General features: G+C 50.0%; 1 protein-coding gene across 1 annotated transcript in view; it reads right to left on the reverse strand.

Moving 5' to 3' along the window:
* The window catches only part of ZBTB7C (zinc finger and BTB domain containing 7C), a 142,482-nt gene extending 119,293 nt beyond the window's left edge, over window positions 1-23,189 (reverse strand). Inside the window, exon 1 of the transcript XR_007767806.1 lies at window positions 23,151-23,189. The gene's annotated coding sequence lies outside the window, so the exon portion shown is untranslated. The remainder of the gene's footprint in view (window positions 1-23,150) is intronic.
* Window positions 23,190-26,596: the final 3,407 nt, after the last annotated feature.

A 26,596-nucleotide genomic window follows, 5' to 3' on the forward strand; every position in this document is an offset into this window, starting at 1 on the left:
ATTTCCTATTTGTGCTAAAAGCAGGAGGAAAATGGCTTGGGTCAATGAGAAACAGATTTGGGGGAAAGGGAAAGGGGTTTGGCGACATGGAAAAAAAAAAAAAAAAAGAGTTTGCCTCCCCTCCACATTTTGTTTGAATCGAAATGAAATGTCTTCGTTCACTACCAAGTCTTGTTTAACCTTTCCTCCTTCTAACTGCAAACTGCCATTTCCAAACAAAAAGTTGAAAAGCTTCATTGAGAAGATGTCAAAAAGGAAATGTTTTGGCATTTCCGAAATGACACATTTCATTTCGGCATTTCAAATGAAATGCCTGGACATTAAAAATAAATTAACTCCCCCTGGGGATTTCCAACGTATCCAGTTGCCAAATTCAATTTAAGCTGATGAATAGTCCAGGCTTTCCCAAATTCAACTTTTGAATTAATTTACACTGGAAGTTCAGTTTGGTTTTGGTCCGGACTGTGATGGTGAGACCCTGCAATGCCCTTATAGATGATCTGCCTCTCTACATTCCCAAAACTTGATCTCCAGCCAACATTTCAAGCCTAGAAATATTTACACCTTATGAAAATATTATGTATGAAGAGAATGGGTTAGCCTATGACCCGACAACAGCCTCTCAAATTATTTTAACATGTGCTTCACTCCTAATATACTGCTGTCATTCATGGAGATTAATGGTTGTTATTAATCACCTGATTTGAAGGCATGGGAGAAAACCATCTCCCCACGCACAAGACAGAGGGAACATTATTTATTTGCTAGCACTAACGTATAATAAAAACAATTTCTCAGTAGATCTCTCCTCACATACACAGATGACCATGTCAAGCCATGAGTGATTTGCAAGGCTTTGGAGGCATGACAAAACCAGCCGGCAATGACAACCAAGGGTATTGTCTCACAACCCCTCTTCAGATGAGTAATACTCATGTGGATAAGCACATCCATCAACCAAAGGCCTTGGTGAAGGGTTTTGGGGACATGAGAGTGGTCAAATCCATGCTTGCTTTCCATTAGGCTGGTGGTGGGACTCAGCAGAGCCCCCAGGCCAGCTGCAATGCTCACCAGGAACTTGGGCTGTCCGACATGGTGGAGCTGCCTACAACCGTGTTTCTAGAAGATACTACGCTCAATGGTTCCAAGCCAGTTCGGATAGACAGTGGCTAAACGAAAATTTGCGCCATTAGGCTTTAATCCGTCGCCGTTCTGGTGTGACCTCCCTGGGTGACTGATGGACCGAAATGCTTTTGAGTCAGTCAAGGCCCGGAGAACCTGTACCAAGCATCATCAGCAAGGTACCAACTTCTTCTGATGGCAAGAAATCTGAATATAGGGTCCCCTGCCATTAGCAACATATTATCCCCATTTTGCTGTCATAGCTCAGCAGGGTTAGCTCAGGGGTTGTTTTTCCTGTTTTTTTTCTTTTAACGCTGTAATTTGCTCAGACTGAAAGCACTTAGCACCAAAGACAAAGCTGAGAACAGGACAGACAACCCGCCTGCCTAGGACAGACAACAAACTTCCACTCCCCTGGATTTCTAAGGGGTCTAACCCAAAATATCCTTGCACCCTCCATCGAGACCCTGAACAGGGCTACGGGAGGTCTGAAATACCAACTCTCCTCCAGCGTGAGCTTTGCATTGAACTGCACACTAAAGAATAACTTACATGTTTATACGCCTTGCTTGCACAGCACGGTGCTTGTAGGCTGGAGGCTCAAGTTCCTTCTTTTGATTCACTCCTTGAGTGAGTCAAACTATTTATTTGAACTCAAATCCACATGAGGTGCAGAGCAGCTCAGGCTTCGGCTCAATGCCAACTGCACTCCCATTGTCCACCATATAAAAGCAGGTATCCCCGCACGGTCACGGGAGGTATGAAATACAGAAGACAACAAAACACTGCTTTTATGAGACAGCCGCAGAAAAAAGAATTAATGCAACAGAAAAAATGTAGATCTATATTTCACTTTTCTCTCCTGTTGTCCTTTCTCTGGATCCCTTTACCTCGTCTCTTTTTGAGGTTAGGAAGAGGAGAAGAACAACCCTCTTCACATTCAGTCGTTTCTCCACTCTCCACATATTTATTTAATCCATGCCTTTCTGTAGATTTTTAACTGCTGATTCCTGAAGCTCAGCCAACATCCCTTATTAAATGAAGTTGGCCCTTCACCTGCTGAACTATGAACAACAAAAAAAAATTAAAAAGCAACCGTATGGGAAATACAGAGCTCCTGGGAACACTCCTAAGGAAGCTGCTCCTTTTCTCTAGACTCCTAAACTGAAAACCCCTTGGTATAAAGTCAGATCTGGGCTTTTCTTCAACAAGAATCCTCCAGCTGAAAACTAATGCAGTGAAGGAAATACTCTTGAGCATGCCAGCATGTGTTAGTACTGGACCAATGCACTAAGGTGGCATCTCCAAGACTTGGTGCACATGCACTCTTCTAGGCAAGATGCATTAAAGGTTCCTTGGCTCTTTCCTGCAAGAACGAGTCCCGGCCTTGTTGATTGGCACGGCTAGTAATTTTGGTAACTATTTTGCTCACGTAGAAGTTCCCTGTCATTCCAGGTGAGTGGAGTATCCTCTGCATCCTACTGCACGCGGTATTTTCTCCCACCGATACCACGTTCAGAAACATCCCGTGCATCAACAGCGACTTACCCAAAGGAGTAACGGCAAGGAAGAGCTCCAGGCTTTGGGAAAGGGGTTCCTGGATACACGTTTTGAGATTTAAGGTATTATAGAAATGTACTTTCTTGTAAGCAGTATCTGATGAGCTCTGTTCAAGGTTACATGCAAAGAGCGACAGCCCCCGGAGTATAATAGAGTACAAATGGGCTCTAATAGGGTATTTGCCTGTTACATTAGTATTAATCCACCCAACAGCTAAATTGTGGGAGGCTCATGAAAACTCTCTCTTTTCCCCACTGTATCAGTGAAAGGTCTTCAGTAATTTGCATCCAAACAAATGTGCTTTGTGAATAACAGGACATTGCATGGGAGTATAATTTTATTACCTCATTCAAGCAATTTTAGCCAAATTGTGCTTCCTCTTTGAAGAGCTGCCATTGGTGAGGAGAGATTGTTCGCAACTGCCCAGGCAACAAAAATGCACATTTTCAACTTCCACAACCCCTTTTTTTTGGTCATTTATTTCTGAAATACCTGCTGTCTGTCAGAACGATGCTTCTCCTCTGTCAGAGCCTATAACTGTCACTCAAAGCCCGTGGTATCTCACAAGGGTTCAGTAGAAAATGAGAGGAAAAACTCCCAGGGTAGATATCTGAAGCTTTCCTTTGAGGAGGGGGAGTGGATTAACTGAAAGGAAAATAAATAAGCTCCAAGGTCCCAGCTCACTGCTGGTACGAGTGGGTGCAAATCCCAACATAGAGCCAAGGCCACATCCACACCATCTCTCTGAAGGCAGCAGGATTATCGCTGCAGGAAATACTGAGCGCACATTAGGATGTAGGGAAGAGTTCTTTAATCACTAGACTGACAAGGGGCAAAATAGTCACTAAAATTAAGGTGGGACAGCCCTAGGGTAGTTTGGTGAAAAGGAAAACCAAAAAACCAGTTAGCCTGGATCTATGTCCCGTTGCTTCCCCAGCTTTCTTCTACGTCTGCATCCATTTACCTGTCTCATCTCACAGGGTGAGCTCTTCAGGATGCTGATTGCATTTTGCTCCTTGCACAGCACCTAGCTCACTGAGCCTGGAGTCCTAGCTACTGCCAGGACGTACCTACAGCAAAGAGGTTGGCCTCCCATCTTCTATCTCCTTCCCACCCCAAAATTTAACACCGGGTTTTCTCCGCTTCACGCCAAGCTCTGTATCTCAAGTCATTCAATGCAATCCCATTCCACTGTTAATCACAAGCACTGGCATAACCAAAGCATAAAAAAAGGACAGAGAAATAGAGACGGGGAGAGAGAGATCCCCCTCCAGCATATATCTGAGACAAGTACCATTCGTATGCCTCTAGACCAGCAGTAAGGTATCTGCCAGCTGAAGAAGGGCCACACAAAATGACAGCATGACAGGCTTTTAAGGGCAAAAAAGAGGGGAAAAACCATAGCCACGATACAAGCAACTACTTTGCAAGCTACTTAAGACAGATTAAAACATAAGGGCAGCTTCTTGGCTGGCCTCTGCCTGCGGTAGACCAGCAACAGACTTGAACAAGACCCTGGTTGCATTTGAGGCCGGATGCATTTAGGGAAGATGCATGTTGTCCCTGAAAGACGCTGCCACCCCAGGCACAGCACACACTGTCATGGACACCCTTTGGCTCTCCTGGTTATTAAATTTACTAGAAAGATTAAGCAAAGCTGCACTTCCCAGCAATAAAACCCTTCTCTGATGGCATCGCTGGAGACCCCACTCCCGCATTAATTCAGAGGCTGCCCATTACCTATTAATTAGAGGACACTATTATGCAAATAATGAAAATTAATTAAGCCCTCACTTATTAATCTAAAACAGTCTCTTCCTTGCTGTTCTCAAATACACCCCAGGCAAGCAGCTACAATTTTTTTAATCATAAAAGTGACAACCTATGAGCCGACACTTCTTTAAAGGATGTCTTTAATATCAAAATAAAATAAAATAAAGTAAAACAGCCTTGTCTCCCGAGCAGACCAGCAATAATGAGATGTTAACCCAATCTCCTCTAGCCTGCTGGGTTGAGAGAGATGGGAGGTTTCCTTCCCAGAAACCTCATCCTTCTCCCAGGAGGCTGCTTTTCCCCATTGGGCATATCTGGGCACCAACAGTCCTGGCTAGATGTTTCTCCGAGTATCACCGTTGAGCCTGACACTGCAGCAGCTGGTTTGACCACAGCCCAAAGGGACAGAGGGACCTGCTGTGGGGCATCAGGAGGCTCCAGTTATCGCTGCAAGTTCACCGAGCTGGGACCGATGAGACCTGGCTCTGTGGGCAGCACGTGGGAGGTTTCCTGCCACCAGGAACAATCCCAAGGAGCAGAAGAGCAGTATTTATGCCTCTCTTCACTACGTGCATTTTGGTTTGGTTGTCTTCTTTTCTAAAACCGTTACAACCTCATGAATGAATTTACTTTCTGAATTTCTTGGTAGTTTCTTCATTAAAGCTGATTGCTGCTACTTATAACCAACAAACAAATGCTTCAGCACCTTGCTAAGGCTCATTTCGTACAGGACCCATACCTGCCTAAGCTCAGGTCTCACCAGCTGAACACTAGGTCCAGGACTTGAGTGTCCAGGCAGACGTTTGCAGATCTGAGATCATTTCTGGGGGCCTTTTGGAGGTGGCAATGTCAGAGGTCGCCACTTGCACTTGCTGAGTGAGAAGATGTGGCTTTTCCTGAGCACTTCACGGCAATGATCTCTTCTAGTCAAAAGCCAGGACAGCAGTCATACTGATATGTTGCTCCATCTACAGTCCTCCTCTCTTCCCCACACAAGATCTCCTGCACAGAGAGGATCCTGGCAGGGATCTCGTCATGGTTGAGTGACAGCCCTGACAACTACCAGATGCGCTTGTCAGTGAACATGAGAAACACCACCTCAGCCATGGGATGAGGATGGCAGGTCACCCTCGGCGAGGACGAAGAGCATTGCCAGACCGAACGTCTTAAAGGGTACGATACCCTCACAAGCGTTTCTACCTCCATGCACCAATCGGCTCGTGAGGGTGAACGGCTGCGCAGAGGAGAGAGCATAATTGCATCCCTCTTCTTTCTTCTCCGACAGCCATATATCTGCGCTCCCTAACAGCAACCTGTCTTTGCAGGGAGCAGACGGTGCCTCCTAAACCACAGCCTTCAAGGCAATCTCCTGAGATGCAACATCTCCTCTGACTGCCGGGTGGCTTTTCTTGCTTGCGTGTGTTTTACATTACGCCACAGACCTGCAACACAACTCCCGAGACAATTTTTAAGAGCCGTACTGACTGTCATTGCTGCAAATTGCCCTTCAGCTCCCATTTTTCCCCTTGCATTTCTTTTCCCTACCAGACAGGGTGCTGTGCACCTCGTTTTTCCCAGGCTGTGTGTGTAAAGCCAGGGCACATCACTCAGGGCTGGGTGCGCTCTCCATCACCGCTCGCTGCAATGATGTCATCGGCCGCCAATGCGAAGGACGGAGGCTAGACGCCTTGTTTTCCAGTTCTTGACGTGACTCAGAACAGCCTGGGAATTACGCTTGGAATAAGTGATTAAAAACCCTGACTACTCCTCCATTACCATGCACAGGTGACGCTCCCAGCAGCACCGATCACAGCTGCACCCTTGTAAATGAGAGCAAAATTAGGGATGCTGCCTGCTGAGGATGACTTACACCAGCAGTACCGAGAGCTGGGACTCCTCCAGACTGTTCCCTCTTAACCTGGGATAAACCCCGCATGTGTGGAAATGGGAATAAGGGCTTGGAAAACCCATCGATGGGAGGGGAACCACCCAGCCTGCATTTAATGATGCTCTGAACCCCAGCACACAGTCACCTCCTGCGAAAAACCCTTCTCCGAGATGCCAGCCTCCTCCGGGCCAATATTTGCAGGCAGTAGCTATTTGGAGAAACCTTCACAGGCATTGCAGGCATTTTGAAATGGAGGTGCCCAGACCCTTGATCGTATTTTATATCTATCTCAAGCATTAAAATATGCAGCTTGGATTTCCTTGGTAGGGAAGGAATCCTGGTGGGAAGAACGAAACAGGATTTCGGTGGAGGAAATGGAGAGCAGAGGAAGGGTTTGAAGGGGAAGGGAGGACGGCTTTTGACTAAAAGCAAAAATTTCAGCAAAACCAACTTGTTCAGATGCTCTCCTGGGGATTCGGGGCCCTGAAATGCCAATGCAAAGCTGGCAGCCACTTTGCTGCGTCAGAGCCCAGGCAGGAGCTTCGCATGCCAACCCGCAGAAGACCGGGTGGAAGTCAACGCCAGGGCTTTGGCTTCTCCCAGCGAGTGCTGGGCACGGCTCTGAGCCCGAAGGAGGCTGCTGCAGCCCTTTGTGCACAAGCCTGGGAAGAGCTGAAGGAGAAGGGGTGTCCAGCAGCACAGCCTGCCTGCAGGCATCACCTGGCAGGGCAAGGACAGAGCCAGAGCTGCTCTGGATCCCACTGCCAGAGCACTTACTGGCCATGCTGGTTTTGCTCTCTGCAGTAGAAAACCTGCCCCGATACGAATTTAAATGCATTTAAGTGGTTATGTGCGACGGCAGTGCAGGAACAAGCTCGCCTCCTGCTCAGCCACCCATGCTGTGGAGCAGCCACCTCCACCCACAGATGAGCAAAGGAGCCGGAGCATCAGAGGGACCTGCCAGATACACCCTCGGCGGTCTGTGATCACTAGTACACGGACATCAGTCAGCTTTACAAATCACTATCCCAAGGGGTAGACGGCAAATTCCCCTACATTTTTCTGGGAAGCTCCACGCTGTTGCAGCCCCATCTTTCCAGGTGCCTCATAAACCTCCCAGAGAGGTTGGGAGAAAAGTATCATCTCTGCTCCCCCAGTTGGGAAAAAGAGCATGGGAATTCAATTAGCAGATAAACATGCTTAAGCCTACGTGCACGGGTAGTCCCACATGGGATTAACTCATGGGCTTCCTATCTGAGGACCAGGTCCACAGGGCTTCCAGCTCTTATTTAGGTACCCATGAAAATCAAGTTCATGTATCTCGGTCTAGAGTGACTTGGCCAAGGTCACACACCAAGTCTGAGCAGAACTTACACCACGGAAGTCACTAAGAAATGAATTGTGGGGATCCCACAGAGGTTTTAAAAGCGAGAATAAAACCTCTCTCCCTCTCAGATCTGAACCACTTTGCATTAATGCAAGCCCATTCTGCTCTAAAACATCAACCCACCCATCAAGCAGCCGGATCTCAAGCCTTGCCTTTTGCTCATTAGCAGAAATTAGCACCACCACAAAATTCAGCTCAAGCCTCCTAGCAGATGGGACTGAGCTGTGTGCTCCTCCCTTGAGCTGCCCAGTCTCTACCCCACGTCCTCTCTTTCTGGAACCATTCCCATCTACCACCAGCTGGATCGTACACAATGATGCTACCATATCCCGGTGGGACGGACACTCCTTGGCTATAGTTTGGGTTAACTGGATGACCAGCAGTCTAAGGCTCCCCATCTCTTTTTCACTGCCAAAAAACTCTTTCACTGACCACTTTCCTTCCAAGTGATTATCCCACCCGTGCAAATTCACCACTGCCTTCTATAAAGTTTGCGAAGGTCAAAATAACAAACTTTGGGGTCCCTTGTATTTGAGAAGAAAGAGGAAAACCCAAGCCATCTGTTATTTTGAACTCTGTGCGTATTTTGTGCAAGTTTTATGAAGCAGCAATCTAGAAGTCTGGATAGTTAGTGTAAATCAGGGTCATTTCACTGCAGCCCTTCTGATGTCTCCCTCCTTAAGGGGGTGGAAGATCTTAAGAACCACAACTACTGGCTTTGGGCATTGGCTGAATGTTATATCATTACAATTCACTGTCCATATTACAGAGAGGTCCACAGACCTAGCCAAGAGGGCATATTATCATGCTAGGCAAGCTACTAATGTTTTACTTACTTGCAACATCAAAGACAATCCCTTCCCTGGAAAAGCAAAGACATGCTCCAGAGACAAGGCAGTGGAAACACAAAACCTGGAGTGACCTGCAGTCACCCAGGCAGGTCGTGGCCAAGCCAGGGAAACACCCAGGTGTCCCCCCAGAGGTACCCCACCTCCTGGGATGAATTCCAGTCCTCAACACCAGCTTTTTGCTACCTGTCCTCACCTTACTTCCTCCCCCAAGTTGACCTGTGTGTAGATACCTGTTCTGCAGCAAGCATGGAGATCAGCAGGGCTGCCAGCTGCAGACAAGAGCTGACCACTGCCAGGACCCAGGAGGAATCATAGAGTCATCGAATGGTTTGGGTTGGAAGGGACCTTTAAAGGTCATCTAGTCCAACCCCCCTGCCAAGAGCAGGGACACTTTCCACTAGATCAGGTTGCTCAGAGCCCCGTCCAACCTGCCCTGGAATGTTGCCAGGGATGGGGCATCTACCACCTCTCTGGGCAACCTGTGCCAGTGTTTCACCACCCTCATCGTAAAACATTTCTTCTGTATATCTAGTCTGAGGAAGCGATGGGACATGTCCCCAGAGCAGCAGCTTCCCCGATGATGAGGCTTGACCAAACCCTGCAGAGCTGGCGCAGCAGCAATGGCCAAAGTCCAATACCCTCTTGCTTATGAATGTCAAGCACTCTGCCCCTCCCTGCCTGCTCCAGCTTGCAGGCAGCTGCCTCCCCACACCCTTCGCTCACCACCCACCACTTCCTTCTCCCTCCCCAGCTCCCCCTTTTCTTCGCTACCGAAAATTCCTCACTCCTGCACATCCACTGACCCCAGGGCCATCCTGCCATCACCTCCAGAAGGAAGCCCAGCCTCAAGCCATTTCTTCAAAGACGACTTCACATTCAGGCTTCCCTTCTGCACCTTTCCTTGTAGCCCTGCCTTCCTCAACCCTCCTTAGCTTGTGTCCTCAAAGGCCACTCCTCTGCCAGAAGAAAACCTGTACAAGGGTTAATCATCATCAGGCACCGCCGAGACCAATGCAAACAAGCACGGAGCTGCCCAAAGTCCTGTGCAAACTGATCGATGCAAATATTGCATGTGGAGCAACAGGGATCCTGCTGCCAAGTACTGCTCGGCTTCCCGTGCTGGGGACAGGGCAGAACATCGAAGAGGAGCCCAGCACCAGCCCCAAGCCCACCACTGGAGTCCAGCCAGACAGGGAAGACTCATCCTTGTGTAGAAGGAAGGGGGAACACGTCAACATCTTGTCTACAGTCCCCTACAAGCCAAGCTGATCTCAGCAAGCTCCAGCATGTGGCAGAGGGATGCATAACAGTCTTTGCTCTGGGGTAATGGTCCAACGTAAGAGTAAAAAAACGTGTGCAAGGATGCTTGTGTGTGCTCATGTGCACACTCACGGGGAGCTGGAAGGGCAGCCACCTCGCTGCCCATGTCTGCGTGCTTCGGGGCAGCCCTGCATCAGACGTCACCGTGCGATCCTGCCTCCGAAGAGCCGCGGTGACGTTGCTTTGTCACCACGTCAGGTTAATGCTGACATCACGTTATTTCCTCCCCGCAGTGCGGCACTGTCTCTGCAGACCTAAACTAACACCATTTGCCTCTCTGTTGTCATGTTGTGCAACCATCCCCACCCAGACTCGTACCGGCGTTATCCCATCTCCTCCAACACCGAGCACAGCCCTGCCTGGATATAAATCCAAACCAATTCCAATGTCTTCATCACTCGATTCCATCTTTCTGCCTTTCCACTTGGGCACCACAAAACGGGCAACAGCCTTGAAATAATGACTATAATTACAGTTTGGTAGGTCTTAAATGTAGCAGAGAAAGATAGTCTCCCTCTTCATGACATTCCTACTACGACATAACACAACAAATGACCCAAGGGAGGTTTGCGGAGCTGGACGTAAATGTTTTAATGTGCCCGTAATAGGGCTTCTCAGTGCTTACTGTCCACTGCCAAAAAATTGGGCTGCTCACCAAGCTTGCATCGCTACCCGGGCATGCATCCTCATCTGCTGTACATGAGGAGTCCTGCAAAATCCACCTGCTCCTATGAATATTTCTGGCTTTCCACTAAAAGAGGGCTATGTTCCTTTTCCCTTCCATTTAAAAAAAATAAAATAAAAAATTAGAGAGTGGACAGGCAGCTAGGAATTTCTGAGGTTTGACAGCCCGTAATCAGAGACAAACTCGACTGAAATAGAAGTCATCTTCCCAGGAAACAAACCCCTGAACTGTTCTCCATTCATTTTTAGCAACCCAACCAGGTAAGCACAGCCAACTGCTAGTTATCCTCTGAGTCACGGGAAACAGCACCCAAAACACATGCCTTGCCCAAAGCTTTGGAGGACTAAAAAAAAAAAAATTATGCAAATGATTTGAGGCAAGTCTCGGGGCTTGCAAATTCCCTGTGAAATCCGGGCTTCGGATAAGCAAGAGCTCCGGGGCTGAGGTCAGGCTGCTGCCGAGCACCTGCACTTAGTAATGCATCATTGACCGAATTCTGCTCGGGGCATCAAAGCCTCACAGACATCACCGGCTGCGCAGTCTGGCCCAGTAACCCATAATTTCTCCGTAATCAGAAGCAACAGGGTGAGAGTTTTAGTGGCCATACATAATGCATGTCTTCTGGCATCGCTGGGGAAGCGGGAGATGAGCACCACAGCCGGCAGGGCCGACCGCAACACCAAAAAATTGGACACCCGAATAACCACGAAGAGCTCCAAGTGCCCCCTATGATCCCGAAGGCAGTTGGGAGCGTACCCTCCCCTCTCTCCCTGCTCCCCTACCATATCCCAGCTGTTTTCCACATCCCCCATGCAGCAGCAACACACGGCTGGTTTCGTCGTGGCCGGTACCTATGTGCTGGTGGATATCTGCTGCTCCTCAGCATGGACGAGGGCTGAGCATCTTGCTCACAGGCATCCCCGCCTCTGTCATACAGTATGAAAAAAGTTTATTGAGTAGTTACTCAGCTGTAAGCACGATTAAGTACTCCAGGTATGACGTGCCCCACACTCAAAGGTCTCCACGGTAGTTTGAGAGCACCCTATGCAATGGCTCCCTTGCAGCCTGTGGCTGCTACTTTCCTTCCCATTCCCACTGCCAGTCCACCATCGACCTCCTCTTCATCATCTCAGCTAGTTTCCTGCCACCCAGCCTCCAGTACATCCCCCCAGACGTCAGATCTAGTCCTCATCCCAATTGTGACCCTCCCTCCTTATCCCCACATCCAGGGAAGCTGCTTTTATCCCCTTTTCCCTTTATTTTCCCTTGCGTGTTCTTCCCCAGCCCACCCTGATCCCTCCCTCCCTGCGCCCTTGGTCCCTCCCTAAAAATCCCAGTAAGTTCTGCATATCCCTGGAAACCCCTGAAAGCATCTTATATCAAGTTTTACACAATCCCAAAATGCTCTTCTCACTGAAACCCATAATAAACCCACTCCACTGTGGGCAATCACGCCCTTTAGCTCACGTGGCTTTCAGGGAAGAGATTTCCTCCCCTGGACACCCGTGGGTGGGTTTCACGCCAGGGCCAAGGTTCTACCCAGTCCCCTCCACATGCACAATCACACCTCCACCAAGCTCCTCCACTGGCACGGGAGCCAGACAGGGAGTACGTACGGGGGAGTCCCCTCTCTGTTTTATATCGAAAAGATGCAGGACTTGGACCAGAAACCATCCTCCTGGCCAGGTCCGGCCTCCTCCTGCCTACCCGGGGCACCAACCGCGATGCCACCACGTCATGCTTTGCTCTCTTGGCCACACGGTGGTGAAGGAGAAGCTGCTGCTCCATTAAAAGGTCCCTGTTGCTGTAAACCAAGGATGGTTGTGGCAGCTGCAACCCAAGCGGCAGCAGGAACCATCTGCTGGAAAAGGGCAGGGAAGAAGCCAATAAAATTTCCCAGAGATGGGGGGTTAGATCCTGCTGCTGCCAAAATATCTGGGTTTCCCTGGGAGGAGGGCTCTCCACCCGGCACGGTGGAGCACGATCACATAAATACCAGCCCTGATTGAACTGCACAGGGCATGACATTTACCACCAGGATGTAACCTTTGAATACATCCCTTTCAAGTGATTAGCGCTGAGCACACTCCGTGCCATTTCGCCATCACCGCTGAATGATGATCAGATTAAGTCATGACAGAGTTAACGAAAAAACGTGTGAACACAGTATGTGGAGAACACCAGACGGTGCTTCCCAGCTCGACCACGAGCGGAGAAGAGCAGTGGCGGGAGCAAGGAGAGCATCAAGATTTGAGTTTGCTTAAGCAGAGCAGACCAGACAATCAACACCGAGCAACATTTGCTACAGCAAATCCTGCAAGTAAACTAAAGGGAAAGATCTTCTGACAACCCCCTCCAGCTATAAGCCTCAGCACATCTGGGGAAGTTCAGCGGACAGCGAGTTGAGGAGACAAGGGCAGACAGCAGGCAAGTGTCAACAGCAGCACAAATTGGGACCCAACAGAAAATCTCCGTAAGAACTGGTTTCCTACAGAAAACTGGATCTCTGACAACAGTCGTCTTTGCACAGAGAGCTTGCAATGCTGCTCAGGAGATCTGTTTTCAAAAATTTCACTAAAAATTGAGGTTTGTTGTTGGAGAGGAAGACTAATGTATCTTGACCCTTGCTAAGAACACATCTATCTGCTCAGAGGATGAGAAACCAGACCCTTCCCCGGCCACAAACCCAGCACCGCTTGCATTTTCCACTTCTCTGCTCTGAACCTGTGAAACTCGGCAGACATCAGACTTCTGCAAATCCCACTCCAGCTTTCCAAAGCTGCAGCAAATGGCGAGCCCCACACATTGACTGGGGTGCAAGACCCTGGAATGATCTCAGTCAGGTCGTCTGTCATTGCTTGTGGTTTGCATAAATGATTGACAGGGGCCCCAGCAGCAGAAAGGGGATTTCAGAGAGAAAAACCCAGTGACAGACGTTCAGCTTGAATAATCTTCACCAGGCTGCCACTGCCACCAGCCAAGGACCTTCTCCTAGGCTACGGGGCCACCACTAGCTCTTCCTTTGCATGTTCCTCACCGCTCTCAAGACCAGAGAGGTTTACAGACACAAACATCTCTGGCTCCCCAGCAAAGACATGAGCTTTGGGAAGCGCACCCCGCAGCAACATGCCCAGAAGACCTATGTCCTCCACCCCACTCCACGTCTGGGGTACCAGCATCTAACATGCACAAAATACACCCTCGAGTCCAAAAACCATACCATTACCTAAACCCTCCACCCCACCCCCCCACACAGCAGATCCCACAGATCCTCTCCAGGGCATGTCTGGTACTGGGCTATAGAGGGTTAAACTTTATGGCCTCAAAAATAACATTTTAAACCCCAAAAAGGAGTCGGAGGGGAGGGACAACGTGCCATCCCCCAAGCCGTGTGCTCCTATCTTCAGGGAAATCTCACCCAAATTCTTATATAAACCAACCCAAGTCCCCAGGAGCACCAAGAAAATTAAAATAAAAACTAAGAAAATGAAAATAAAGACTACCTCCTGCAATCCGACAGTCCCTGGGTCAGTTGCTGTATGTCTTCGGGAGTTTTTGGGGAGGACACCTCCACATCAGCAAATAATCGACCGTATCGAAACGACTGCGCCCCATCGTCTGCCTGCAAACGCTCCGGCTGGTGTTTTTTTTTCCTACAGCGGTTTGACTCAGAGGTCTGGCCAGACTCACAGCTCTCAAATTCATTTAATAAATCATCTCCTCACCACGCCCAGAAGCAAAAGGCAAATCTGTGTCTCCCAGGCACCTGCTGATTGGACTAACGTGCCTCTCGCTAATTACCCCACGAGGAAGAGTATGGCTCGAGTGATGTGTTTATGAAGATAAATATTTTAACTTCACAGTTAGCACTGTAAACTCGCTCCAGCCAGAGAGTCTCTTAAGTTGATTCCAGGAGAAAATGCCTTGATAATTAATTTTTTTTTTTTTTTTTAAAGACTATGAAATATTAATTTTGGTGAAATACGTAGCGTGTCTTTCAGGTGCAATTAGCAGCTGCTGGTGGAGAAAAAAAAGCTCTCTGGTGAAGCCCAGGAAAGGGATGGGAGTGTTTTCTCCCCTCGGCAGAGGGAATGCAGCGCTCTGCCCTATCTAATCTCACTATAGCAACGGGAAGACCTTGGCAACCCCGATCTTTACAGTTATAAGACAGGAGCGGGAAGAGTCGGGAGCACAGCGCCGAGGGATGCTCAGCCGAGAAGCTGACCCGGTTCCTACCAAGGAAATAAAGCGCCCTGTCTCACTCAGGGGTGATGGAGGGTCTGCCAAGCTCTTGGATGGGTGGTAGTCCAAGGCTGGCTCCCCAAAACTTTCCTGTGGTGCTTTTTTTGGGGAGAGAGATGCCAAAGAGGAGATGTGCATCTCCCCACCTCACCCTGGAGAAGGATCTCCAGGTCCTGCTGCTTGGACCTGTTGGTCAGGGTCCAGAGGAGGCCACAAAAATGATCAGAGGGCTGGAACACCTCTCCTGTGAGGACAGGCTGAGAGAGTTGGGGTTGTTCAGCCTGGAGAAGAGAAGGCTCCGGGGAGACCTTATTGCGGCCTTTCAGTACTTAAAGGGGGCTTAGAAGAAAGATGGGGACAGAGTTTTTAGTAGGGCCTGTAGTGATAGGACAAGGGTAATGGTTTTAAACTAAGAGAGGGGAGATTCAGACCAGATAGAAGGAAGAAATGTTTTACGCTGAGGGTGGTGAAACACTGGCACAGGTTGCCCAGAGAGGTGGTAGATGCCCCATCCCTGGCAACATTCCAGGTCAGGTTGGACGGGGCTCTGAGCAACCTGATCTAGTGGAAGATGCCCCTGCTCACGGCAGGCGGGCTGGACTAGATGACCTTTAAAGGTCCCTTCCAACCCAAACCATTCTATGATTCCATGACTGATTCTCCAGAGTCCCAAGAAGATGCTGCTCTTGGGACCAGGGGCCAAGTCTGCAGCCAGCTGCTCTCCCTCAGTCCCCCTGATCTCAGCCCCAGCTTTCGGCCATGAGGACGTGCCCAGACGGGACAGGGACAAGGAGGCTCCCCAACAACTGCCACCCAGCCTGGGCTGCCAGCAACCCGCACCGCTGCCATCTCAGCACCTCCAGAGATGGCTCGCTCGCTCTTGGCTCTCGCCAGGATGATTCACCCACAAATGCAAAGGCACAGAGTGCTCAGATCAGCTTGTTGCAAAATATTACATCTTGGTGACTGCCTGGCCCAGAGCCACTTCGGTCCTGGACTCCTAGACAGCGGGGACAGCCCCAGGGCTAACCCGGCTGCCACCACCTCCTGGCTATAGCTTGGTCCCACCTGGACAGAGCAGTATGTGCTGTAATACTTCTCTCCTGTCAAAGAGGGACAGTTCACTAAGACCTCCTTAACAGCCCTTGCACCACCCTATAAAAGGGGACTTCAAGCTGCTAGGATCTCCAAAACCAGACCTTACAGCTCACAGACCAGTCACGAACATCTCCCACCCGCTCTGCTCCACCATCTCACCGTGACAGCCACTCACCAGAACAGGCTACAGACTCGGCAAGGACTGGCTGGGGACCCTGCAAGGCTAAATTACCACTACTACTACTATTCAAACTGCTAGTAGAATAATAATCCATACTAAACTTCCAAGGTAGCACGAGTCAGTCTTTTTGGTGGCAGAAGACGTGTTTGTCTCTAGCACTGCTCTTCTTGGTGCCGTGAAGCCCCAGGACCACATTCCTCCCACTGCTCACTCCACTATCATGGTTTCCACCCAAACTCAGCTGTTTCTTTCCTTCCAGCATCTGGATTAGCCCACAGAAGTTTCTCCACCAGCCTCTGAAACACTGTCCCACAACCTGACCCTACCGTAGGTGCACGTCCCCAACTCGCAGCAGCCGGGACAGCCCTTGCTGCTCCACGCTACCTTCTGCTCCCCACCAAGACGTTCCTCACCACCGAAACTCCCAGCTGACTCCCAGCCACGCTCCTTGTGATCCCAGCTTTAACTCCTCCAGGGCTTTACCAGCATTACAATATAAAGTATGCAACTGAGCCAATTCCAGATGGAATTAGATGCTGCTGGTCATTTTTTCCTCCAAAGAAGAGAGGAGGCCCCCACCACTTCATTTATTTCTGTTAGGTAGATGTTGTCCAGCCAACACCTTTGCTAGACAGCCTGATGCTGGGCACCAACACAGCCTAGTAGAAGTGTAGCTCTGTACTCAGAACATTGCTCGCTCTTGCTCCTGCAGTCCTTGGAGGCAATTAAACAATAGCACTGGAAACATAAATCCTTCAGCAGCGGGGAGGAAAGCTGCCAAGGAGCTTTTGAAGGCCTGGTAGCTTTGGACCATGGAAAACATAGGGATAGACAGTGTTTAAATACCATTATGAATGGAGGAGCAGCAGGAAAAGAGGTTAGATCAGGTAAAACAATCGTGATTTCACTCGAGAAGGGAGATGGTATAGAAAACTTAAATACATGATTCCCATCCCTCAGCCAGCTCTTCAGATGGTGTATATTGGCCAAGCTCCACGGAGCTCTGCCGATAGGCCCCCCATCTGGATGGATCCAAGCCTCTAGGACTCTTCTGAGTGCTTCTCAGCGGTTTCGCTTGCTTGTATTTTTGACTGGGCTGGAAAGTACCTCAATCAAAATGCACCGTGCCCTTTAGCACACATTAAAACCGAGAGCTATCGGAGACAAACGTCAAAATTTTAATAACAGGCTAGATCCCCATCCAGTCAAAAACAGCACCCTGCCACCCTCCCTGCGTCCCCTCCGTCCAGGCAGGGATCACGGCTGCCAGCAAGGTGCCAGCCCAGGCGCCGGCTGTCCCAGCAGTGGGAATTTGGGGGGTGCTGCCAGGTAGGACGGCGGCGGTGAGTAAATCAAAACACAGCGAGACAGTGTGTCATCCTAAGAGCCCGTTTCAGCCTCAGACACCCGCCAGCGTTAGATACCGGGAGGCTCTTTATCTTGTCACCGGTGACTAAAAGCATCCATGGCATGACGGTACCACAAAAATACAGGTGATGGAAAATGGCCCTTTTCCAAGGAGGATGGATCTTTTATTACGTTCTGTTTATCTCCTATATTACTAAAGAGAAAGCCATGAAGCATGCGATCCTTTTAGGTTCTCTGAATCCACTTAGATTTTATCTCTGGAGCCGGAGCTTTCCAGGAATGAAATAGCTGCAAGACACAACGTGGGTGAAATGAAATCAAATAGAGAGTCTCCAACATGAAAGGCAAACTAAAAGGATGACAGCACTAGTTATACGGAGGGAGAAATAAGGAGGAAAGGAAATTAAAAGCAATTAAAGGGAATTAATTAGAAGGTATGATGGAACTATGAAAGAGGAAAAACAGCTATGCAGAGTTCACTAAATACCCCAAACTTTTAATTGTCGCACTTGGAACTGCAAGCCCTGGAGGTTCAAAAGCCCTCTGGCAGTTTCCAAAAAAAAATTCCCATGGCTTAAACAAATTACTTCTTTGCCTCCAAGTCTGCACGGCGGACAAGTTTCTGAGCTTCTCCTCCAAACCACGAAGGCAGAAGGGCATCCCGTTCTCCCCTCATTCCACCAGCCAAAGCGGACAACCCACGCCGGCATCTGATGCCAGGAGTTGGGGCTTCAAGTAGAGTGTTGATGCTGTTGTCCCAGGTGTTGGGCTGAATTATTTGCACCTACCCAATGTTCCTGGTAGGGTTTTCACAGGGCCCTGGGGGTGGTGGGGCCACCGACTGTGCTTGAAGTCATCAGGATGAGACCAGCCGCTGGGTTAGTCCCGGGGGAGATGGCTATCAGCTGGAGCATCTCGCCTTTCGTTGAAATGCACTGCCTACATTTCCCACTAAAATCTAACAGTCCTTTTCACAGGATCATAGAATGGTTTGGGGTGGAAGCAGCCTTAAAGATCATCCAGTTCCAACCCCTCTGCCATGGGCAGGGTCACCTTCCACTAGATCAGGTTGCTCAGAGCCCCGTCCAACCTGGCCTTGAACACTTCCAGGGAGGGGGCATCCACAGCTTCTCTGGGCAACCTGTTCCAGTGCCTCACCACCCTCACAGTAAAGAATTTCTTCCTAATATCTAATCTAAATCTCCCCTCTTTCAGTTTAAAACCTGCTCATCATCCCCAGTTCTGAACTGGAATGAGGATCTAAATCACAACGTTGCCATGAAAAGGGCTGCGGAGAGCAAGAGCCCCCGGTCTCTCCAGGTCTTCCCTTTGCCAACTGCCTTGGCTTTAACCATGAGAAGTAAGGAAGTCCCCTACAGAGATCAAAACGTCCTTTATTAAGGGAACAGTGTTGATGGCTGGGAGGAATGACAAGAGGTCATAAAAAAAGCAGGCAGACAGTGTTTGTCTTGGCCTCCTGGATACGTATTATTTTCCTCGGATGCAAGCTCCGGCCCCACGCTGAAGGCAAGGGTGCATGAAATGGAGACGGGGCTGCCTTGCCAACACGGGGTTTGTTTCAGAAGAAACTCCTCACCTGGCATTCCCATGCGGGAAGGAGACGGTGGGGCAGCAAAGCCTGAGCTGCTGGATGGTGCTTGGAAAGCAACAGCCAAATCCTTCAAGCTTGGGGTACGTGCATGGGGTCCATGCAGCACCCCAAAACATCCGTATGGGGAGATTGGCAAGGTGTAAAGCTCCTTATGGCCTTCCCATGTTCTCCATCCATAGATACCATGCTTGCCTCTATCAGCTACAAGGCAGGTCACATATAGGTACTGTGCAAAAGGCTCTATCTCCATCCCCTGCACCAGCAGCAGCCCTGCTGCCCCCTCTGCCCCGGCCATTGCTCGATGCTGCTGTCTTCAGAGACCCACAAAGCCTTGATTGTGTTTAATTAAGTGACCGCACGCTGATTTACACAACAATAACCCTGTTTCCAAACACGTGGGCTTCAAGCAGCTTGCCCCAGTGACAGAACCACACTGTTCCCATGAAAGGGAGAACTTCATTATCAGTTACCTATTACAATTCAGAATTTTAAAAAAAAAAAATCTTTTTTTTTAAAGCCACAGCTAATGTGACATGAAAAACCACTCATTTTCAACCCAAGCCTAGGGAAGAATTTTTTTTTTTTTTTTGCTTGAAAGACAGATTGTTTCATGCTTTGAAGTTAATTATAACTATTTTGCTTTATACATCACTTGCTCAGGAAGTTACGAGCCTTCCAGATCTCCCTGGTTTATTTGGTACTGAGACAGACCGAGGTTTGAAAGTCACAGCTGTCACAGGCCCAGCTTCCATTAGGAAGATTAATCTTCCCCGAGATGCATCTATGGGAAGGTCTGATTCACAGGGTTGGATCCTGCTGTCGGTTACGCGGCGTCAACAGAATTGCACGAAGGCGAGGAAAAGCAAAGCTGGGCTGGACTGGTGAGCATCAAACCTCCTGCCGTGGGACCGGACGGGAGCAAGGCAGTAGAAAACCAGCTCTTTGGGACATTTCAGCAGAATATTTATGCCCTGTGTAGCAAAGCAGAGCCCTGCTCCAGTGCTGGGTCTGCCAGGCACTGTGGCAAGTCAATAACTGATTAATAGCAATAAGCACATTGTGATTGGAACAGTCAAAGGAGCATCTACCAGTGGCTGTGCCTACGTGGTGGGATCGGAAAGCTTCAGCTGCTGGTCCCTGGGGACGCTCATGGAGACCCACTGCTGCTCCGGGGTGTGCCATGGCACGTATCGCAGCCTCCATGCCTAAATTAGGGGAACCTTCCGATTCCTCAGTGCTAAACGAACTCAAATAACGAAGCATTGAGGGAATAGCCCATCCCACGGCAAACACCAGGTGCTACCAGGATGAGCGGCTCACCAACAAGCCCCTGCAAACAGCCTGCACCCCCTTTTTCCCCCCCACTTGCCCTCCGTCCACACGAGCAAAATAATTTAGCTTTGGGCTTTTAATTAAAAGAGAAGAGCGTCTAACACATTGAACCAGAGTCATGCCATCCTTCCTGAGCGCCACATTGAGAACACAGGCGGTACCTACATGGGAGAAATACGTTTAAGCTGCCAGATCACAGGACAATTCAAAGCAAACCCTGAAGAGTCACCAGGTAGTTCTTAGATACTCCTACACACACAGACACCAAAGGGACAGAAGAAACTGCCTGGCAGGGGAGGAACTGCAACTGCTCTAAGTGAAGGGCTGCACTCATGGTGGAGTTGGTACTAAGAGGTATCAGTGATCAAAGCCTCCTGCCTGGCTCCACTGCCTGCAACTTGCAGGCAAATACAACCAGGAGCAGGTTTTCTGCTGGTGCAGTATCTGCTGGTGGGTTTTCTAGGTGCACCTCAAAGGCAGAGGACTTTCAGCAACAGCCAAGCTGAAAATTGGGGAGAGAATCGTGGGTGGTGAGCTTCTTGCACTAACCTAGAGCAGAACAGCATCACCACTGCAACACCTGGTCTTGAACCATGTGTGGAAAGAGCTGGTGGTCTTCAACCAGCTGCAAGCCACCGCAACAAGGCTTTGGGGGACGTAATGCTTGCTTTGGTTTGGGTTTTCTGCCTGCCAAGTCAGGCTGCTTTGTGAATTAGGCTGTCTCCTACAGGGACCCAGGTCAGGAGCCCGTGAGTTACAACTCAACTGCATCTGCAGCAAACGCTGCTGAATTCAGAAGGCGCAGGGAGATGTTGGCCTTTAATTTGGGGAACCTGCCACGGATTAACATTACCTCTTCCTTAGAAAAGCAGCAGAACTCAGCTTACAAATTAAAAGGCAGCAGCCAATAAGCGATTAGCATACACTTTCCACTGCATGAGGCCGTCATCGGCAAAATAACTATAAACCTTTTTTTTAAAGCACAGTCTCTACAGAATTATTCTGCCTCCGGGCTCCATTGAGTTGGCAGCGCCCCGTATTTGTTTCCCAGCTGAGACAATTGCAAGTTAAGCGTTCACTGGTGTTGCTGCTACAGGGATTGTGCAGCTAAATAATTCAGTAACCAATTACTGTTTAACAATATCACTCTCCATCGTTTGAGCAGCAATCCGTCATCCAGGCCAAGAGACTCCAGCAAAAAGGAGTCTGCAAGAAGCCTTTGTTTGATGTAAAGACATCGACTTGTGCACTTCTTCTGTGTAATATAAAACTTATTGACCGAAAGACAAGGTATACGGCGCATTTTATTGCATGCTAAATGAGGGCTGTAATGAATTGCTGCTTGCCTCTAGGTCATTTGTTTGATTGCCACCTAAGCAAACTGGTGAGGTCAAAAGGTCCTGCCCATGGCATGGTTCCTTGGTGAAATGAGCTGCTGATCAGCTCAAGAAAAATAGAAAGCAGGACGGCCTAACGCTGATTCTGTGCCCAGATCACAAAATCTGGATTTCTCCCTCGTCTCCAAGATGTACGAGACACCACCGTATTTGATGCTTTCACCATCAGCATCAGGGCCACTGCACCGAGCCAGCTCTCCAGCAAGGGCAACCAGTGCTCTCCAGCTCAGATTCATCCCGCTCCGGACCCGGTCCTCCCAGTCTGCCTCTGTGCCTGGATTGGGACCTAAAAATGCAGCTGCTCTCATTTTTAAAGACTCATCGATACGCAGCATGCATGACCAGCTGCCCTCTTGGCTATGAGACAAGAGCTTATTTAAGGGCTGAACCTGATCTTCTTCGCGCAAGGCATCACCAGAGCTCACCCAGCCCATCTCCATCGCCGCGGCTCGGCAGAGAAACATGCCTGGTTTTTAAAGATATCCCTCCTGCCTACTTGGTTCCTCGGTTGTGTGGCTTTAAAGCTTTCTTCTGCACAGCTATAAAAGGGTGTGAGAAAACTTGGAAAGGAAACCCTGGGTGGTACAGACAACTGGAACAAGGAGCAATCTGTGCCCGGGCAGGGGAGGGGGTGGCAAAGCCCACATGGTGCCACGCTGAATGGCTGCCGGGGAGGAAATGACACACCGCACCATCCTGCTTTTGTCCAGGGGCAAGACCAAAACGCTCCAGAAAAAAAAAAAAAAAAAAAAACAAACAAAAAGGGATTATTCTGGCTTGCGCCGCTCCCTCCTCTCCCCTCCCCGCCGCCCCCGTGCAGGCTACGGGCGACTGCCTCCGCGTCCTCGCTCCTACGGACCACAGGGCATCGTGGCCTGAGCAGCATCTGGTTCGGTTTAGCACCAGGCTTATACTTTTACGTTCCCCAGGTTTCTCCCTGCTTATTGCTTTTTAACGTGGAATCACGGCCACGAAGCCACCCAGCGCTGGGTTTGGCTGGCCGGCAAAGCCGGGGCGCGGGAACGCCCCGCTCCACTGCTCCTCGCGGCGAGCTGCCAGCGAAACGCTGTAGGCAGGGAGGAGCAGGCAGAGTCCTCCAGCCCTGCCTGTGCTGCCCTTGCGCGAGGTGCCACCGAGCACGCCGGCCGTGGTGCCCACGCTGGTGGTTATCCCCAAACCCCATCTCCCAAAGGGCTGTGATTACAGCAGAGTCCCAGCTGCGCTCACCCAAAAAATAAAGTCTTAAAAACCTTTCACCCTCATCATTCCAAAGAAAAGCTCGAAAACATGGTGTTTTCCAATGCCCCACCGCTGGCCATGAGGTCCACTCTTACCTCTGCTGCGCCCCACGCTCAGGCATGTCCTGTCCTGCTCCCCCATCTCAGGCACCCCTCCATCACAACAGCCTCAAGCTGTGAGGCTTCCCCAGAGTCCATCACTGGGGTGATCCCCTCCCCACGGGCTTGTCTTCTCCTTCCCCACAGCTGAGGCTCATCTTCCAGCCACCTCCAGGTCAGATCCTTCACCTGCAGCTCATGAACCATCTCCCAAATGCCCAACCCCCTTTTCAAGCCCCACCACATGGTATCCCACATTTCTTCCATATCTCTCTTTTTCCTATTGTTTCGGTATCTTACCTATTGTGTCCTCCCCTGTAAAAGGACCAGAACTCACACTTTATTCCTCAGCCAAAACTATCTCCGTATCTGGGCCACCTTTCACTCCTCTCTTCAGGCATAATGAAAAGAAGCAAGGCACAAATGCCATTTTCTTATCAATTCAGGTAAGAAGCCCACCCTGAAAGGAACCCAAAATCTCTATCGTATATATACATATCAATGGTATATCTTATTAAAAACAAAACCCCAGAGGAACCCCAACTAAACAACTGTCCATAGACACAAGTTCTCCTCCTACATGACAGCAGCACTTCAAAAGGGCTCAGGCAAGATGAAGCAAAAAGATGGATCGGGGAGTGTGGGAGCCAGGGAAGGGTGAATATTGTGGGACAGATCTACTCTGGTGGGACTTCAAGAGGACTTCAAAAAAGCCGATAACCTAAAGCCAACTTGCCAGCAGAAGCACCCGTATCAGCCAGGAAGGCAACCCCAACTGATGTTCCTCAGTACTAGTGGAGGAGTTGGAGGGACAGTGAGATGAAACAGGGTGAAAAGGTTTTGGCTGAGCAAAGGAGGAGTCCCTGGCTCTCTACTCATCACACTGGGACTCAAAAGTCTCCTGCTTTAGTTGCCAGCACATCCAAGGCTTGGTCCAGCCTCAGCCCAAGTACGCAAAGCTTATGGTGGAGAAAAGACACCAAGGTGCAGAAAGAGCTGCCCGCAGACACCTGGTTTTGCCTGGAGACACAGGACACCCTCATCCAGAGCAATCTCCCCATGTATGGGACCTCCTGGAGCAGAGCAGAGCTGCCCAGACCTAGAGGACAGCACCGATCACCGCTTCCCAGGCTTTGCTCCAGTCCATGAGCACACCCTGCCAAGCACTGGGCACAGAAGAGAAGCCACCGAGTCCATCTTCAGCTGGTGCCAAACATCACGGCATCGCTGCAGCCCAAAGCAGTGCTGAGCCCAGCTCAGGGTCTGCTCTCCCTCTACAGACACCAATGCTCCTCTGCCTGCACCAGCCCTAAAACCCTCTGCCCACCCCACAACGAGCTGGGGCCCTCAGCGCTTGAAGCTGCAAACAAAAAAACCAAAATTATCAATTGCAGAAGACGCGTCTAAGTCATATTTTTCTTCTTTCGCATGTCAGAGCTTGCTCCTCTTTAAGGCATTTTTATTTCAGCTCCCTGAGGTAGGATGGGGCTCTCCCTCCATCTTGCAGAAAAGAGAGATGAGGAGACCACAGCACCTCCTGCTTCCCACTGACCCACGTCCCATCCCCGTCTGCACCCAGCCCAGCTCTCAGAGCCACCCAGCAACCTGGGGAAGCATACAGCTACGCACGGCTGCCTCGCACGGCGGCAGCTCCCTGTTAACAGGACTCCAGCTAATTCGGCTACGTCCACGTGAGCCGTGATAACTACAGCAATGCTATGCCCCAGCAACCTGCCCCGGTCACGGAGGATGCCTGCAGGAGAGCAAGACACCCTTGCACAGGCTTCTCTGGGCACATGCTAAAACCCAAAGCTTCTCCTTTTATTCCTCTTTCAAATAAGGATTTCTAAACTTTCGTGTCAGAATAATAAAAAATAAAGCCAGCTCTCCACCCCCATCCTTAGTTTAATATAAACTGGAAGACCGTGGGCTTTGCAAAGCTGGGCAGTGAGTTGGGTGATGGAAATGGTCTGGCTTTTTTCCATTGCATCCATTTTTGCAGAGTTAATGTGCAATTCCACCGCTGCCCCCACCACCACCAGCAAAGTGGAGGGTGGGCTGGGAGCAAGCACGTGGCTTGGGGATTGCTTTTGGTGCCTTTGTCAGGTCTCACTGAGCCTCAGTGAGCTACAGCCCTTTTGCAAACCAAAACTAGAGGCAGAAGAGGGTGCAGACATCTCAGGTGACGTCACACCAGCCTGCACAAGGTCACTTTACTGAGTACGCCTCAGCGAGGCGAACCCCAAGTAAAGACTGAAGATCCGCCACTTCCACATGGATCAGATCTCGACCGAGAGGGGCTGCAAACCTCCCCCATGGGGCTCTGCAGGGCTCAGCCTGGATTAAGGAGGACTCCCTTTTCCTTTTGCCCTCCCTGAAGACTCATCTCGAGCATCTCCAGCTCCGAAGAAGAGCAAAACCTGACCACCGTCCCTCCAGAAAACAGCAGCAAGCGGCGGCACCAGCACAGCCCCCTTCCCAAACCCAACTGCGCAGCAAAGCCACCTACCGCAATCCTCCCGCCGGCACCCATCCCTCATCCATGGAGAAAAGCTGCTCCATGCAGATACACCGCCTCTTTACGTTCCTAATGAATTATTATTGATAACCTATAGGCGTAGCTGGCCAGCCAACCCGCCGTGCCTGCAGCAGAGCCTCCTCTTGCTCAGTTGTTGAAGGATCTGACCTGGAGGTGGCTAGATGATGAGCTTCAGTTGTGGGGAGGGAGGAGGAGAGCCTGTAGGAAGGTGGGGAGGGCATCATCCTGGTAACGGACTCTTCGGAAGCCCCGCAGCACAAGGCCAATGTGATGGAGAGGTGCCCGAGATGTGGGAGCAGGAGAGGACATCCCTGAGTGTGGATCACAGCAAGGGGGGAAGATTTAGCCCTCTGGGTCATCTTAGTCACCTGGGTGTCCCCCAGGACCTGAGTCACCAGACACTCATTAGCCACATCAGCCACCCAAGGCAGCACCAGCCCCAGGGCCAGTGCAATGCGGGGAGCCCTGCGGAAGCATTGAAAGGCTGCGTGGAGCCACCTGCTTCAGATTGCACTGTCTGAACGTTTGCATATTTGGAACCACATAAAACCATCCCCTAATACTAATAAAAACAGCTTAAGAGCAAAAGAGAAGTGCAACTGCAAATATTTTGGGGGTGCGCACCCCACGCTGAACCCACCATGGTGGTTGCCAGAACCCGCAAAGATGTCCCCGTCCCCAGGAGCTCATGGTGGAGCATGAGATGAGGCAGAGCATCGAAGGAAAAGGTGTTCAGCAGTGGTATCCAGTGCAGCACGAAAATGGTTTGTGGGTTTTTTTTACAAGCCACACCTGCACATCGTCCACCCATTTGTTCCCCTCCAGACTCATTCAAACCCTCACTACTTGCAAGACGCTTCCCAACAAGGATCAACTTTGTTAAGAAAAAGAATAGAGCCCTAGG

The sequence above is a fragment of the Gymnogyps californianus genome, chromosome Z, assembly GCF_018139145.2.
Source record: "Gymnogyps californianus isolate 813 chromosome Z, ASM1813914v2, whole genome shotgun sequence".
NCBI classification, from domain to species: domain Eukaryota; kingdom Metazoa; phylum Chordata; class Aves; order Accipitriformes; family Cathartidae; genus Gymnogyps; species Gymnogyps californianus.